A 16422-nucleotide genomic window follows, 5' to 3' on the forward strand; every position below is an offset into this window, starting at 1 on the left:
GAAGAACTAACAGCTGCAAGAGTGTTTGGTTTTAACGTCAGGAAGACACATGCAGCACAGATTGAGTTCCTTCTTTCTCTGGCCTTAGCAAATCGTTTAGGAGTAACAAATGCAGTGAAGATTGAGGTGGATGAAAGGGGGAAAGCAGAACAAGATTTAACTGGATTCTTCCCACCCTTCAAAGTGCTCAGGGTGTGCAAAGGGGAACATACTCAGGAGAGCTTTTGATTCTTGCTGGGCTGCTCCTCATTTTTTCCCTTGGAAGCAGCCATGCACCAAAATCTGTTTATAGTATGTAGTTATTAAGATCAAATGTAGCAGTAATAGCATGTGACAGTCTTCTCTTTTCTGAATCAATTTGTGCCATATATGAGTCTTAGTTCTGTCAGATGAAGTGAACTGTGACGATGTCTATCCATCCATCAACACAAATCAAGCTATTCATACATTTACTCTGAGAGCATCTTAGTGCATTTAACATTTTTTTCCTGTGGCAGCATTTCCCAGTTTTGTAATGCCAAATGTAAGAACTGTGGGGTCACCAAGTCCTTCAAAATTAGTGAGAACTACATTGGCCATGTTGATGTCACCTAATTACTTGTATTTCCTGTATGTGTTCTCCTTCCAATATTGCTTTCTTCTTCACTTTTTCCCCCTCTTAATTTCATATACAGGGAACTTCTTTCCTCATGTCACATATGGATGTCCTGCACAAACTCACAGCTGACCCATAAAGATGATCCAAGTGCTATTAGCTAATGGCAGCTATTAGTGCTGCTGGCTTACTGGTGTGGAAAAGCCAGGGCTTTTAGAATAGAAATGCACACTTGTTCTGTCTGGTAATGTTGCAGTGCAAGTTCGTTATTAGAATTGAGTTACTGTAGTGGGAAACTGCTTGAAAGAGAGGCCCCAGAAGTTTTGCTTGGAGGGTCTGAAACATGTATTAGTGTTAGGGCAGAACACCTTTGCCCTTCCAGGGAGAGCAGGACCAACCGTGGGCTGCTGTATCCAGTATATTCTCACAGAACTTGTAATATATACAGATATGTCCAAAGGCAAAACAAAATTTCTCCCACAGGTAAAATTTGTCCCTTTTTAACTCCATTTCAAGTAGCAGTTGCCCTAATCTGACTTCCAGGTGACTTTTTATGTATGAACATAATTTTTCTACAAGGGAAAGATCATGGTGTTTATTATTCTATCACCCTGAATTCCTAAGACTCTTCAGAACCTCAGCTGCAGCTATTGATACTTTTCATTTCTGAAGTTATTTTTCTCCCTTATCATCTCCAGAGACTTAATTAAAAAAGAAAACTATATGAAGGATCAATAACTGACTTGCAGCAAATGATGTTTCCATGTGGTAGCATGGTGGCTATCTGTGCTTCCTGATACTCAGACCATTAGGGGAGCATCCTGACCCACTCTGACTCCATTTCCATTTGCACAGGCCCCTTCCACAGCATGCTGCCTTGTCAATAGCTTTATCAATATGGTGAACTACAAATTCCTCCTCTTTAGGCATCTTCCCTACAATGAGCACAGACACACCCTGTAAGATGACTGCTGTGCTGTAGGAGAGAGCTTTTTCTTGGTATCGCACTGACCCGAAAAATGCTAAGGGCTGTCTTTACTCAGCAGCCAAACAGGCTTGGCTGGACAGAATAGAGCACAATAAATCCCTTCGATGAGATCCCAGGTGGTGGGTGTCATGTTGCTGTTCAAGCCCTATGACAAAGTTTTGTTTTCACAACACTTTGACTGTCTTAGGGCAGCTGCAGGGAGTTATTGCACCTTCAGAAGTAAGCAATGTTTTGGTAGCAGAGTAAATGGATAGTTCTTTTGCACCTCCCTGCTGCAGAAGTGGCTCTGCTGGAGAGAAAGAAATTACTTCAGTTTTTAGCTGAACATTTGTTATTTTTTTAGTAAGTGAGGTTCCACTGCTCAGGCCAAAGATGCTACGTGACACATAGCAATGATGCCTTCACCAGCACAGACACTGCTGCCCTTGAAGGACCTAGCCATGTAGCCAGAGACTGCTGAGTGAAGCCTTTCCTTCACTGAGCAGACTTAGTGGGACTGCCATGGACCTCATGGAAATAATGACTCTGGTCTGGGAAATAATGACTCTGGTCTTCTCTGGTCAGAGAAGATTGGGTGTGCTCTTAACTACTGTGATGTGTAGAGAGACTGCAGGCTCCATCTTCTACTCGCACTCACTTAAAGTGTTCTCCTCTAACTAAGCAATAAGCTGTGGTAAATCACCCTCTTATACCCTGATGCTTTGGTTATAATGTTTCATTAAACAGCTCTAATTGAATGTCTGGAGAAGCTTACATCTCCCACAAATCCTCCTCTGCTAATGGAAAAGTCATGTAAACAAGAATCACTTTATTACATCCATTGTTCCAATAATGCCCCTTCCAAATGGGAAAGACTTGAATCACAGCAATTTAGTCCTTGTCTCAGTGTAGTTTCTCTTCTGGTCAGTTTTACTGGGAGGAAAAATAAAAGGCACACTGAAAACACGTTAGTGTGAAAAATGGCTGCAGCTTGCAAGCTCCGTGGTCTCGGGGAGCCATGTTGAATGGCATATTTAAAACCCATTTGCAGAGCACACATTGCCTCCCGGGGCTGACACAGCCACTGAACTTTCTGCCCCAGTGCCTGCTGTGCCAGAGCACGGTTGGTATGCTGGCAGTGTGGGGACTGATCAATGCCCCAAAGCCATGCGAGACAAGCAGAGCCTGAATTGCCTCCCAGCAGTCGAGGCACTGTGGCATCCACCGGGGTCATTCCTAATTTGCCCTGACTTGTAAGTTGTTTCAGGCCTGTAGTTGGGGGTCCATGTATCCAGGGTCAGCCAAAGTTAACCCATAAGTTAAAAAATGCAGGAGTATGTCATTGCATGAAAGCTTGTAGAGGAGATAATTTATAATTACAAAAAACCTGTGTCCCCATTAAATTCCTTATTTCTGGTAGATTTCATGCAGTGGTTCTCCTTTATTCCTAGCGAAGGGCAAGGCCAGATGGATCCTCCTGGGAGTGGGGACACACTGGCACACAGGTTTTGACCATACAGAACTCCAATCCTTTCTGATGACTGCTCAGAACTTTTCACAGCCTAACTCTCAGGTCCCAGGTGAGAAAAGTCCTCCAACCCAAGTGGTGCTGTTTCTCTGATGCTTTTGTTCCAGCCTTTGCTTCAGGGTAGCACTGGTACCAACTTGCATCTCCAGTGGGGGATTCTTTATCATCTCATTGTTAAAGCTACACTGGGACAGCAGGACCCGTGCCAGGACCAAGTGCATGAGTCCTTTATTACCTTGTAAAGAGAGGTCGAAAGGCTTCAGCAAGCATTACTTTCCCTTCAATCATCTGAACTGTAAAACTTTCAGGCAAGTCCCTGGTGGGGCCTTGAACTCAGAACTTTAAAACTCCATCCCCCACTCTGTTTGGTTTTCTCAACAACCTTGCATGAATCATTCAGCTACCTGGGTCCTCAAGTAACCTTACTGTAAAGGCAGCAGCAACAACATGACCCTGCAAAAATTGTGTCCTGGCATCACAGCTGCATCCTATATGTGTCCCCTGTTTGCTATAGATCACTAGGCAAGACTTCCAAAGACAGCATGAGCACTCCTTTCCCTGTCTTTGATCATCAGGTGCTGTATTGCATGGGATACTTTGAATTCTCTAGTCTATTTTGGGGGAGGAAGGAGAAAAATGAGATCAAGGCAGTTACTGAAGGCAAGTCAGGCTCAGACTATAACTGTGCTATGTTTAAAATATTTAATTCCACAGTATGAGTCACTATGACTTGGCTGCTATTGACCTGGGTAACCTGAGTCAATATTGCATAAAAGGCCCTCTCATTTTGTCACTATAAATAAAATCTGTGATTATTCATAGCGAATGCTAAATTTCTATTACCATAAGCAGACTTACAAGAGCATTATGCTCCAAGATGTGGCTGTGTCACTGCTTGTGGGTCATCTGGAGCTGCCTTCATGGGTGACTGGCTTGAAAGGGGCAGTGCTTCTGCCCTCGAGCATTTCTGCCCCTCCTGGCAGAAGGGGAAGTCTGCTTTCATCAAAAACAAAAACCACTGAAAAAAATTGTGCAGTGATCGCAAAAACAAGAAAAGAAGCTGAGAGAGAAAAAATGAAACAAGCTAAACATAGGGAAAGGAAAAGAAAGAAAATGAAGTTGTCTCCCCCTTCCTGCCTCCCTCAGGGCTAATTTTCATTATTAGCTGCTGTTTTATGGCACCATCCCCTCCTACTCCATGTGTTGTAATTGGGCTGGCACATGCTCTGCACATCCTAAAGGGACATGGTAATTATTTGTTGGATAACCAGAAAGTCCATGCAGGGATATGTTTGCAAGGAGCCCTGCAGTCCCATCTGGTCCTGCCTGTGACCAGTCCCATGCCAAACCCATTGGTGATCCCAGTCCATCCTACAGAGCCTTCTTCCTCCTCCAAGGGTTTATAAAAGCTCCGTGGATAGCACCAGGTGCCTCTGAAGGGGCATGAGTTGGCTGAGCTGCCTCGTCAGGCGCTTGGGGGGCAGATACCAGGGAGCCCAGCAGAGATGTGGGGCACTGTCACCTGTGCCAGTGGCTGTGCAGACCAGGCTCAGACCAGGAGCAGCTCCAGCCAGTGGAGGATTGGGGTGAGTAAGGTTCTGTGCTCTAAAATAGAGGGTGATGCCTTGAACAAAGGGAGGGTAAAACAAAGGGATTGGTGTTCTATTTGGATATGTTAGAGCTGTCCTTTCTAGTGTTGTATTCCTGTATTTCTTGAGGGTAAAGCACCATGGATGAGAAGGGCAATTAGACAGTGAAGTGTGGCCTCTTGATTTGGTCTGAGTTGTGGCACTGAAAGACAGTCCTTAATTGTCTCTTTGATTGTCGGGGGAACAGAACTAATCTGCTTCCCACCCTCCCCCTGGGAGACACAGGAGAGAGATTCCCCTGTCCTGCAAAGGGATCAGCTGAGAGCACCCATGGGTGGAGAGATCTTTAGGGGTTGGATTGTGGTGCTTGCATTGCAGCTTTGCCAGGGAGTCTGTTGTGGAGACATTTTAGTGTTGATCTATGTTTTAATAGTATTGAAACAGGAGAGTGACATCCTTCAACACAAACTTCTGCCTCCCCATTGCATGCCCTGCCCTGCATCAGGTTTTCTCCCCAGCCCCAGTGCTGGTGCTGCAGAGAAAGGGTCTGTTTCCACCACTGCATCTCACCCACCTCACCTTTTTGTCCCACACAGCACAGCAGATGTGCCACTGACCCATGGTGCCTTCCAAGATCAGCCTTCTGTCTGCAGCTGACTCCGTTTTCTGTATAAATCACTCTATCAGCTACCTCAGCTGCTCAGCTTGATCTTCACACTAGGTCTTCATACAGATGGCAAAGTCTGTGGCAGGCAAAAAGGTCTTCCTCATTAATTACTTTACTCTTCAAGCGCTGTGCTGCAGACATCTCTATGAACAAACTAGGTAAGTAGATATTGTTGGCTTATTTTATGTCTGGGAAAATTAGGTCCATGGGGTGATCAGCATGGTTTAAATAGAAAGAGACAGATGTTAAATGACTTTCCTAGAACATTAAGGTGCTCACTGTCCCCAGAGTCCTTGGCTTAGATTCACTAGCAGAGACCGTTTTTATAATAGATTTGCAGTGGGCTGCTTTTAAAAGATTTTCATGTTTGAATTGAAAGATTCACCTTAAAGAAAACCCTGACTGTGTGTGTGTCATGACAAATACAAGCACAGAGGTTACCAGCTTCTGAGCACAGAGCTGGAAAACAGTGAATAAATAACCTCCTGTTATTTACCAGAGGTTTTGGAACTGGGACTAAAATATGGGATAGACCAGTCACTGCTTTTTCTCATCCACACAAGTTTCACTGTACATGTTAATTGTTACCAAAGTCACTATTTTTCATGAATGCATTGGAAGCTATGTGAAGTTTTGAGGCCCGAGTAGCCAATGGAAATTTGCTAAGGCAATATGTCATTACTAAACAGATAACCTTGCTGGAAGCTCAGATACAGTTGGCATTCCCCTCTGCTGCTTGCAGTCCCAGATAAGCTCTATTGAATTAGCATCTTCCCCGGCTTGCTCATCTGCTATATTTCTAACTCACCTTTGGACTCAAATATTTTTACACTAAATACTCCACTGTACTCAGCAAGCATTTACACAGCACTTGCATGGCTGATGCTCCAGTGTACACAGAGCCGTAGGGGGACAGGTTTTCAAAAATGTGTGTTGAGTATATGTTTAAAGATAGAAGAAACACCATAAAATTTGGAACAGTTCCAGGTTTGAGAGGGGCAGTAAGCCCATGGCAGTGCTTAGACTGGAGGAGGAGGGTTTTGGAAGAGCAGGCTGTTGACCCCAGTGCTTACAGATTCTGATTGAGAGGTTTTCTCAAAGCCAGGCAGAATCACAGACTATCCTTCTGGAAGGGACCCCCAGAGATCATCAGGTTTAACTCTTGATCCAGCACAGGACACCCCGAGAATCACACCACATCGAGTGTTGCCCAAACGCCTCTGGAACTCTGTCAGGCTTGGTGCTGTGACCACTTCCCTGGTGAGCCTGTTCCAGTGCCCAACCACCCTTTGGGGTGGAAGGTTTAGGAGCCTTTTCCTAATATCCAACCTAAACCTCCCCTGACACAACTTCAGGCCATCCTCTCATGTCCTGTCACTGGGCACCACAGAGAAGAGATCAGTGCCTGCCCCTCCTCTTCCCCTCACAAGGAAGCTGTAACTGCAATGAGGTCTCCCCTCAGCCTCCTCTTCTCCAGGCTGAACACACCAAGTGCCCTCTACTGCTCCTCATACAGCTTCCCCTCAAGGCCCTGGATCATCTTTGCTGCCCTTCTTTGGACACTCTTTAATGGCTTAGTATCTTTCTTACATAGCAGTGACCAAACAAGTGTCTGCTTTCCCTGTCTTGTGAAACAGTGCTAACAACACCTGGCACCTGAGCTGCTGGCCTAGGGACCTCTGAGGACTTCCTCAAGAAGATAGAAACGCTGAGATACCACACACAGCTGGAAAGACTTGTGTAAAACATCTCAGCTGAAAAGCCTCAAGTGGCCCAGGTTGGCTGTTGTCATGCTCTGAATCAACAATCCTGAATCAACACCTGCTGACTTAAATGTTTCCACCAAATCTCGCTTGCATTTGCATTAGTAAGCTGCAGCTAATGTTTTCTTTCAATTTTTTTCCCTAGGAAGTTTTCTAGCAAACAGAAGCCCTATCAATAAGAAGGAACTTTTACATAATGAAAATTAAAGAGTTTTTCCCCCTTTCTCTTCTCACTTGATTTATAATGGTTACTTTAGAAATACTCAATCTTCATATGAGACCAAAAGCAAACTCCATCCCTGAATAAACAAATTCATATTCATATGTATGTACATCCCTATGTACATATATATTCCTAAACACATAAAAAACCAAGTGCATGACATTGCTTGGAGTTATGTGGACAGTTTTGGATGCCTATTTTATTTATTGTACTTCTATTTGAGAGGAAAATTGGATTTGGGCCTGTATATCTCTGAGGGTGCATTATTCGACTTTTAATCTACATCAGACTGTAACAAAGCACACCGCATATCACAGCTTCTGCTACCTCTGATACAAATTCTGTATTTCAAGAATATTTATGCATACAGGATTATTTAGTTTGGTGGCAGAGGTGTTGCATTCTGCACTTTTTTTCCTGAAGAGTATTACTGGTGTTTACTGTTTGAATTGACTCTTCACATCAATTTCATTCTATGGAATGGGCGGATATACATATTGACTGGTGAATAATGACAGTCCCCAGGAAACAAAGGGGTTAACTTTGCATCTCTTTTTCTCTGCTGGGGAAAAGCTGCCAGGGATGGAAAGAAGGAGAAATGGAGAGTCCTTCTCCACTGTTGAGGAAGGGATGAGACGCAGCAAGGAGCGGATCCCGGGTGGTGTGCTCCTGACAATTGCTAGTTTCTGCTATGAAATGAATGAGAGGAAGGACAAAAAAATCTGCTTGGCATGATTGAATATGTATTTATATATCTGCACTGGACCAGTCCGATTTCAACAAGGACTTGTCTAAAACTTCTCTATTCAACCATGTTATTTTTCCACTTGTCTCCCTAAGCCCAGCTCCTGTAAGTACTTTCACCCATCCTGGACTTTTAAAGGAAGATCAGCAGTGCTGAGCTCTCTCAAATTCCCCTGAGGGCAGCTTTTTCTCCCCTGTGCCCTAGACAGTCCTGTCAGCTGCTGTGCTGTAGTGACAGGATGGCTGCATTTCACAGCAAACGAGATGCTTTATTAGCGCTCGGCTGTAAAATACTTTGAAACTCTAGTAGATGAATAATGTTGTATCATAAATATAAAATGAATATTGGTTTACGGTTCCTGAAATATTAATTGGTGCATGGAGTCACTCTTGGAATGTTTTTTTACTAAATGTAAAGATCTTTTTGAGTTCTGAATGTCCTTGCTTTGGTTTTTATTATTAATATTCCCTCCAGTAGACATTGACTTTCACTTCCCCTAGACATGCTGACTCCTGCCTGCCAGAGTGATTCAGCAGCTTGCCACTCACTTTTACAGAAGGAAAGTTTTCTCCTGGCTCCTTCCATTGGCCTGGTGTGACACTGGCTGCAGTTGAGGGCCATATTAGTGTGGCTGGTTGACTCTTCACACTGACTTGCTGCTGAGCTGGGCAGCTCTGAGCTCCCTGTCTAGCTCATAGCTCTGTCCCTTATGCAGGGAAGAAGGTCCCCATGGAGAGCATCAGGGCTCTCTGCCTCACAGCTTTCCCTTTTCCAGGCAGGATCATGTTAAATATCCAAAAGTTATTTATAATTGAGGTTGGCTCCTGACTATCTGTCACAGTCATCCAGCTCTAGAGAAGAAATTCTACAGAAAAATGCTGCTTGTTTGATAACTGCAACAAAGGCCCAACACTGTCCTTTCTTTCTTTTTCTCTTTCTTTTCTTTCTTTCTTTCTTTCTTTCTTTCTTTCTTTCTTTCTTTCTTTCTTTCTTTCTTTCTTTCTTTCTTTCTTTCTTTCTTTCTTTCTTTCTTTCTTTCTTTCTTTCTTTCTTTCTTTCTTTCTTTCTTTCTTTCTTTCTTTCTCTCTCTCTTTCTCTCTTTCTCTCTTTCTCTCTTTCTCTCTTTCTCTCTTTCTTTCTCTCTTTCTTTCTTTCTTTTTCTTTCTTTTCTTTCTTTCTTTTTCTTTTCTTTCTTTCTTCTTTCTTTTCCTCCTTTCCTCATGCAAAAGGGGGAATAGGCCATTGTTTTTAATTGAACCCAAGGAGAGGAGAATCACATTACAATATTTAATTACATTTTTGTCTTCCTAATAAAGTGTTAAATACCTGTCAGAGCTCATAAACATAAAGCCCAACATAAGCCAAACCAGAGACAGAGATGCATATACCTGCATGCAAACCACCTGACTGGTGTGTTTTATTAGAGCATGGTATATGAAGCTAAATTATGTGGGGCTTATGGATCCTTAACTTACATGTTTTTATTGATCTCTTGTCAGTCTTAAAAATATATTACAGAGGAAAAGAATACAGTCTTTGATACTGAAAAAGAAATTCAACTGCAACCCATAAAAGATCTGAGAAACTATAATTCAATGTGTGGGGCTGACAAAAATGTAAAACATTTGGTCGTAGCTAATTAGTTTTTAGAATTCTGTGTCACATGCCTTTAGAGACCAAATCAGGAATCAGTGTTGTAGTAATTCATGGGACAATTTTCCTGGTTGCCCTGGGGTATGTCTTTTGAAGCAGACACCTGTGCACAAAATTTTCATATCCCCCAAATCACCCAGTGATCTTCTCTGCCCCTTGTCCTCTGCCAGACCTGGCAAAGAGGGTCCCGGGGTTTGAAGGCCAGATTTCCACAGCAGCATCATTTCTGCAAACCTAGCCTCTGTCTGGGTCCCAAACTGGGGGAATAAGACCCACCAGTGTGTGCTCTTCTGTGCTTGGACACAGCACAGTTTTGTACATGGAGACCCACGGTGGTGCTGTGCGAAGAGCTGGGGCATGAGGGGCTGGGGGCTGGCTTGCCCCCTTGCAGTACCCTCCATCAGAGTGGGAATAAACCGTGTCAGCACGGGATGCAGCGCTGATGGTGAGGTTGAGGATACCGTGGTTTGTCTTATCTGGTGGAGAGGAGGTGAGGTGGAGAATCAGAGTGGTTTTGGTGCTGCTGCTCCGTGCTGGGTGAGGCTGATTTGACTGGTGGCTGTGGCGTGCCTGTACCCTGCTGTAGCCCATTGCCTCAGGTGAGGTGCTGAGTGATTCAGAACAACCATTTTTATATCTTTTAAGAAATGAGTCTGTTTCCCTAGTGGCCTCTTGTCATTGCTGGAATTCAGCTGCTATCTCCAAAATGGACATCTCCCTCATAACACAAAACAAACCCGATGTCCACGTTGGATAGACCTGAACATAACCTTTTTTTCTTACAATGAAGAAATCCCATCATTTAACCTGTCTCTGAATGCATATTTTTGTTCTCAAATAAAGAAAATATTAAATATGTACTCATATCCCAGACTTGTTTCTGGTACTCAGCTACTAAAAATTCAGCCATGTCCCTTATAAATTGTTACTAATATTTGAAGTTGCTTTTTTACCTTATCTGCAGGAAGCACCTGCACTGCTGCATTTAACAAGAGCAAGAGTATTTCTTCTGTTTCTGCAGAGAGATTTAAAAGAAGAGACTTGGCCAGTTCATATGCTGCTGAAGGTATCAGCAGAATTTTAATAGGTGAGATAATAATGAAAGGAAAAATAAAACTAGTTTTGTGGGTAGTTTTGAACCTAGGGCTGGGTTTCTCAGTTTTAGGGCATTTTCAGATCAACTTGCCTGTCTGAGACCTGAATTTCATTCTCCTACAACTCCAAGAGGAGGAAAGGTGTGCACTTGTCTTGAGCAGTAAGTCTGCTTTGAAAGTTCATTGAAATTCAAAAATCCTGTTTTCCAGCAGCCATCCGCTGGCACTTTAAGATTCATGCCTCTAAGTGGGATTGTAAGAAACTGAACTGGAGAGCTGAGCATAGATTTTAGAAATGTTGTCAGGAGTGTTTCACAGGAACTTTGCTCTCACTTTGGTTCTGTTCTCAAGGAGGTCTCTGATCTGTGAGTGAGGATAGTGTCCTCCAGACATGCATTTTACTCTTTCAGCTTCCCCTGCAGTCCCCTCCAAGGAGGCCCCTGTTCAATTTGCACTCTGACACACTTTTTGGTGTGGGTCTAGGATGCACCTCAGGGCCACCTGAGATATCTGCAGTGGGGAGAAGAACATTGCAGAGAGGAGCAAGGCAACTGTCTGAGCACAAATCCCACTGCACATCCCACCTGTGTGTCAGAGCTGCCAGGCCCAGTCCTGCTGTGTGCAGATACACTGGAGAGGCTGCAAGAGCCCCACTTTGAACACACACATTGAGTTGTTTGTTCCCGAAGAGAGGAAGTGGTGCCACATGCTGAGAGTTGTTTGTGACTCTGGGAATGTTCTGCACTAAGGAGAGCCTGAGCCCTGGCTGGCTGGCAGGGTGGAAACATGCCTGCAAAGGGCCTGGTGACATCCTGAGCACAAGTGATGTGGAACCAGGTAGGACATGGCTGGCACAGCCTGGAGGGAGGATGCTCCTGAGGACATGGTGCACTGGCCAGATGAATCTGAATGGGAAAATCTCTTTATTGCATGTCCTCTCTCCCGTGACCTGAAGGAGAAAGGAGGCACTGCTCTTAGGTACAGCCACGCCTCTGAGTTTGCTCTGAACAGAGGCTTTAGTTATACTAAGGAGAGCAGGAAAACTGCTGTGTTCACAAAGTTCAGCACATTATAGCCCATGATGACAGTCAGGATGCCATCTATGTCTAGATTAACACTGTGCTGTTGCAGTAGGTCTGTGAATGAGCCTCTGAGGCATTAAGACAATATAAGGTAATGTTTCACACTTTTCTTCTGGCATTAAGGAGCATAAGATGTTTCTTCCAAGAACTTTAAGGGGAGAATAAGACCTCTTCACAGGCAAAGAATGGGTATAACAGTGGCCATTCCATGCCCAAAACTGGGGGCATTCTAAGGGCATAGTGTGAACAAGAGGAATTTGCACACTTGGGAGAGGAGAGCAAGAAGGCCACAGAAACTGGAAATGGAGGCAGCAGAGGAAGTCTTCAGCATCACTTGAAAAAGTGTTGGGAGACTGAGAGTAATTCCAGAGGCGGGGGGATTCTTGAGTCAGATTAAGTCAAGACTCTGGGCAGAGCACAATCTCCTGTTTTCTGAAGCTTACAGCATCCATGAGGATCAAACTCTTCTGAGGCATTACTCAGTGATCAAGGATCCATCAAAGACACAGAAGACTGACACCAGTTTCCCTAAGAATGGAAGCAACTTGCAGGGCCCTGAGCATTGTCTGGTTGCTCCTGCCAGGGTTAATATCAACTTCATAGGATATGCACCACCAAAGTCTGTTTTCCTCTCACTCTGACAGTAGCTAAGAAGAAGGTTTTCCTTCCTTTCTTCTTTGGCCAGTGGTTCTTCTGAAACTGAGGCATGAGTGAGGGCTGCCTCACCTGCCTGCTGTGGAAATTGGCACCTCTGATGTACCCCTTGCCATAATGTGCATGCCAGCAGAAAGCCTTCCACCTGTGGGGACAAGACTGATGCTGACAAGCCTAAACCTCAGGTAGGTGTGGAAGTGCTGCATTAAAAGAATGACGTGATGGGAGGAAGGCAGATGATTTCTCAAGCCCATACCAGGTCCTCTGTGCTGGCTTCCCCTCCATTGCCAGGACAGAAGGTGTGGGATGGCACCACAGGCTGGTCGTGTGGGACTGGATCAGGAGATCAAGTAGCCCAAAAATAAGTGGTAGAAACAGGGTTCTGTCATGCATCTCCCTGTATTCAAAGATAAAACCACCCAGGGTTTTGTTCTTCACTGTGGATAATGAGCAGCAATCCTCCTGGGACAAGGCCAGTGAGTCTGTGGTCCAGCCCACTACACAGATATGCTGGGGTGAGGCAGCACCTCCCACAGCAGCAGCCAGGAAGCTCCTGCTGAGGGGTGACACTGTTGTGGTGGTCTCGGGAGCAGGACCTGAGCCTAGGTCCCACTTCTCGGGGGCAGAATTGTACCTGCAGCCCTTTGGCAGGGGAAGTGTTCTCAGTGTATTCAAGCAGATGTTTCACTGGGGCTGGCCCTGTCTCTGTGTGCCCATCTGAGGCACTTGTTCTTCTGTTCTGAACGTGAGGCTGGTTGGGAAAAAGCCCAAGTGGTTTTCTGATATCTGCTGGGTGGCAGGAGGGGTGGGAAAATGGTGTAGATGGGATAAAAAAGGCTATTGAAGGCAAGTTGGAGAAGCAGGGAGCATTGAAGCTGCCCTGCTCAAAGCATACACATAATTCTAGGAATGCCTTGCAAGCTACATCATCATTATTGTAAACTCCCCTGACTGAAACCAACTGCAAGAAAATGCTGTTCACAGTGTTATGCCAGAATCTGGCATCAGCATGAGCCAGCAGGGGACAAAAAAAATCAGAGTGGATTTGTATTTGTATTCTGGGCATGAACTAAGCCTATATCACTGGAATTAATGTACACTGTCCCCACCACCTACCTTTGGGGAGCTTAAGCCTCCCTCTGTCAGTCTGACTCCCACTTGGGCAGCGATTACTCCAATGCCATGGCATTGGTACTGGTAGGATCCCTTTGAAATACAGCCTTTCCCAGCCAGAGGCCTTTGGAGCAGGGCACTGTCTCTTTATTCTGGAATGACGACATTTATATTAGCAAGGCTGCTAAGGAATTCGTGTTTAGAAAATATGCACTCTGCAGAAATGTTTCATGGAAATTAGATTTCAAGAGGCAAAAATAGCACAGTATCCTGAGACTGCAGAAGGGAAAGATCCTTTTCTTCCCTCATTCCCCCAGTAATTAATTTCTCCTTGGGCATAATTTGAGGAAAATACTTCATTTCGTTAATTCTCTGTCTACCTGTAGGGAACATTCTTTCAATGGATTTTTTCAGCATGTACAACTTTGATTGAGTGCTCATCAGAGATCTGGCAGAACAATTGCATAGAATCATGAAAAGGTTTGGACTGGAAGGGATCTTAAGGATAACATAGTTCCAATCCCTCTGCCAAAAGCAGAGAATCTTCCACTAGGCCACATTGCTCAAAGCCCCATCCAACATGGCCTTGAACAGCTCCAGGGATGAGCCATCCTCAAATTCAATGCTGCTGAGTGTTTTCTTTGTAGAATACTCATCAATCTCATGTGCATTTAGTCAAATCTACGTCTGGGGAATGTAAGTTTCACCTTATCACAGCCACTGGAATTGCATCCACTTCTACAAGAGCTCTACTTGGCCATTTGTTTGCACCATGGAAGTGGCAGTGACTCATAAAATCAGATTGGATCTGACTAAACAATAATGTCTGTGGAAACACAGTTCAGTGTGTTCCAGTCCTCTGTGTTTAGTTATTTTTTCAGTAGACTAATTTCAGAGGCGAGGGAGTCTCTGCTTATTTAGGCTATGAGTGTTTCTCCTAACCTTCTACCTCTAGCAAACTGGAAATAAATAAATAAATAAATAAATAGACAAATAAATAAATAAATAAACCTTTCATCTGGTTGTTTCAATTGGTCCAGATATTTCCTTCATGTCAGAAGTCAGCTGAAGCCTTACCTGTCAGATATACATGGTCAGGATCAGCAAAGGGGAACTAGGCACAATCCATAGACCTAGATGTGCAGGAGGTTAACCTGCTAGAGCTAATTCCAGCCTTAAAGTAGGGGAGTTGACAGAAAGCCCCTACCTCTCTTTTCATCATTAAGACTATGTGAGACATCCCCCAGCTCATATCAAGATCCTCCACTGTTTAGGGTCCAGATCCATCAACAAGATTTTCTCTGGGCCTTTCTGTTCAAAACTCTTCCCTGTTCCTGGAGAGAGACCATTACTTCTGTCTCTGTTCCCTAGAGACAGTCACTTGCACAAGTGTCTTTTACTCTTGAAGACTAATTCAGGGCCTCTTGGAGAATTTTCCTCCTCAGATTGATGTAATAATAGCTGAACAGAGACAGATGCCTCACCTCAACTAGAAGGTTGTGTGGTGAACCCACACTCATACATGTCCCACAACTTTTTCTTGACGTAAAATGGCAGGGTTGTTTCTGAAGGAAATAAACATTTCTTTGTCTGTAGGTTGATTTTGTTCTCAGAGCTCAGCTACTGCATAATTCTTGGACAAACTCCAACTGTGAATGCACCCTCCTCGTTGTCCAATGCATAGGAGACTGAGCCAGCAGCTTCCAGAGCTGCCGTTCTCATCACAGAACTGAATTTGCTGCCACAGTCTCCCTCCAATTTCCACTTCTAGGCTCATAGACCTGCGAGGAGTCAGCTTATTGCACAGAAACCTCTGCTCAGGAGCTAGGATGAATCTTCTCCATGAGGGAAGGGCAACAATGGATACTGCAGCCAGTCAAATGGATTCTCTGGGAATCTACATCTTTTGTGTGCGTGGCTATTGCTTTTCCTTAATACAAAACAACCCCCATCCCCAACCCCCTTCCCCCCCGCAAAAAAAACCCCAGCCAACATCCCCTTTCCCCCAAAAAACCCCACTTGGATCCAAATGGTCTATGTGAGTCATACATGAAGAAACTGTTCCTCCTTCCTCTGAGTTACTCACTCTTTCACTGCCAGAAGGCAGAATTAGGAATATTCTGACTGCATCAAAGGCATTTAGGAAAGCTCCCGCTAACCTGTGTGAAGTATTCATATCATGCTCATAGTTGGAACCTAGGAATCCTCTCCAAGACTTGCCTTGCCATTGATTGTTACTTTGAAGAAAGTGTTCAACAGCTGTTCCTCAACTTTCCACTATGAAATGGGAATTGCAAGGGGAGTCACAGCTATCCTAAATATCACAATGCCACTGTGTTACTCTGTGGCTAAATTAGTCAGTGTTTGAAAATGACTTACAGGCAGTAAAGTCCTATCTTTTTAATAGAGAACTTGCCCTTTTCCCCAGGAGTCCTATTCAGAATCTCTCAACCTTGACAATAAATTGAAATGGAAATCTTTTGAGTACTGTAATGAATATATTATCTTAATTTCAGAGGATTTTTGAAGGGGTAAGATTTGGTGCAGAAGGTGATTTTGAATATTTAGCAACACAACCTTAGCTAAAGCTTTTTTCTTCCATAATTATCCTTTTTAATACAATTCTCTTAGCATTTTAGATTTAAAATGAAGAAATATCCTTTGGCTCAAGTCCAAATTTTCCCCTGGTTTTTGATATTCTTTCAAAAGATAAGGGTCTAATTCTCTCTTCCCTGGTGCACTTTACACT

General features: G+C 44.1%; 2 long non-coding RNA genes across 7 annotated transcripts in view; one reads left to right on the plus strand and one right to left on the minus strand.

Annotated features, from left to right (window-relative positions):
* The window catches only part of LOC135296922 (uncharacterized), a 100326-nt gene that overhangs the window by 27941 nt on the left and 55963 nt on the right, over positions 1-16422 (minus strand). For 3 of the 6 annotated variants that reach the window (XR_010358943.1, XR_010358940.1, XR_010358945.1), the window contains exons 4-6: positions 15833-15950; positions 14685-14750; positions 13677-13825 (exon numbers count right to left, since the gene is read on the minus strand). This is a non-coding gene — a long non-coding RNA (uncharacterized LOC135296922). Of the gene's footprint in view, positions 1-3646; positions 4084-5258; positions 5490-13676; positions 13826-14684; positions 14751-15832; positions 15988-16422 lie in introns of those variants that run through there. The other 3 variants (XR_010358944.1, XR_010358942.1, XR_010358941.1) reach the window with 3 other exon arrangements.
* LOC135296924 (uncharacterized) lies at positions 4572-8455 on the plus strand. Its single transcript, XR_010358948.1, has 3 exons — positions 4572-4676; positions 5276-5504; positions 6984-8455. It is a non-coding gene; the product is annotated as an uncharacterized LOC135296924 (long non-coding RNA).

Source organism: Passer domesticus, chromosome 3, assembly GCF_036417665.1.
Source record: "Passer domesticus isolate bPasDom1 chromosome 3, bPasDom1.hap1, whole genome shotgun sequence".
NCBI classification, from domain to species: domain Eukaryota; kingdom Metazoa; phylum Chordata; class Aves; order Passeriformes; family Passeridae; genus Passer; species Passer domesticus.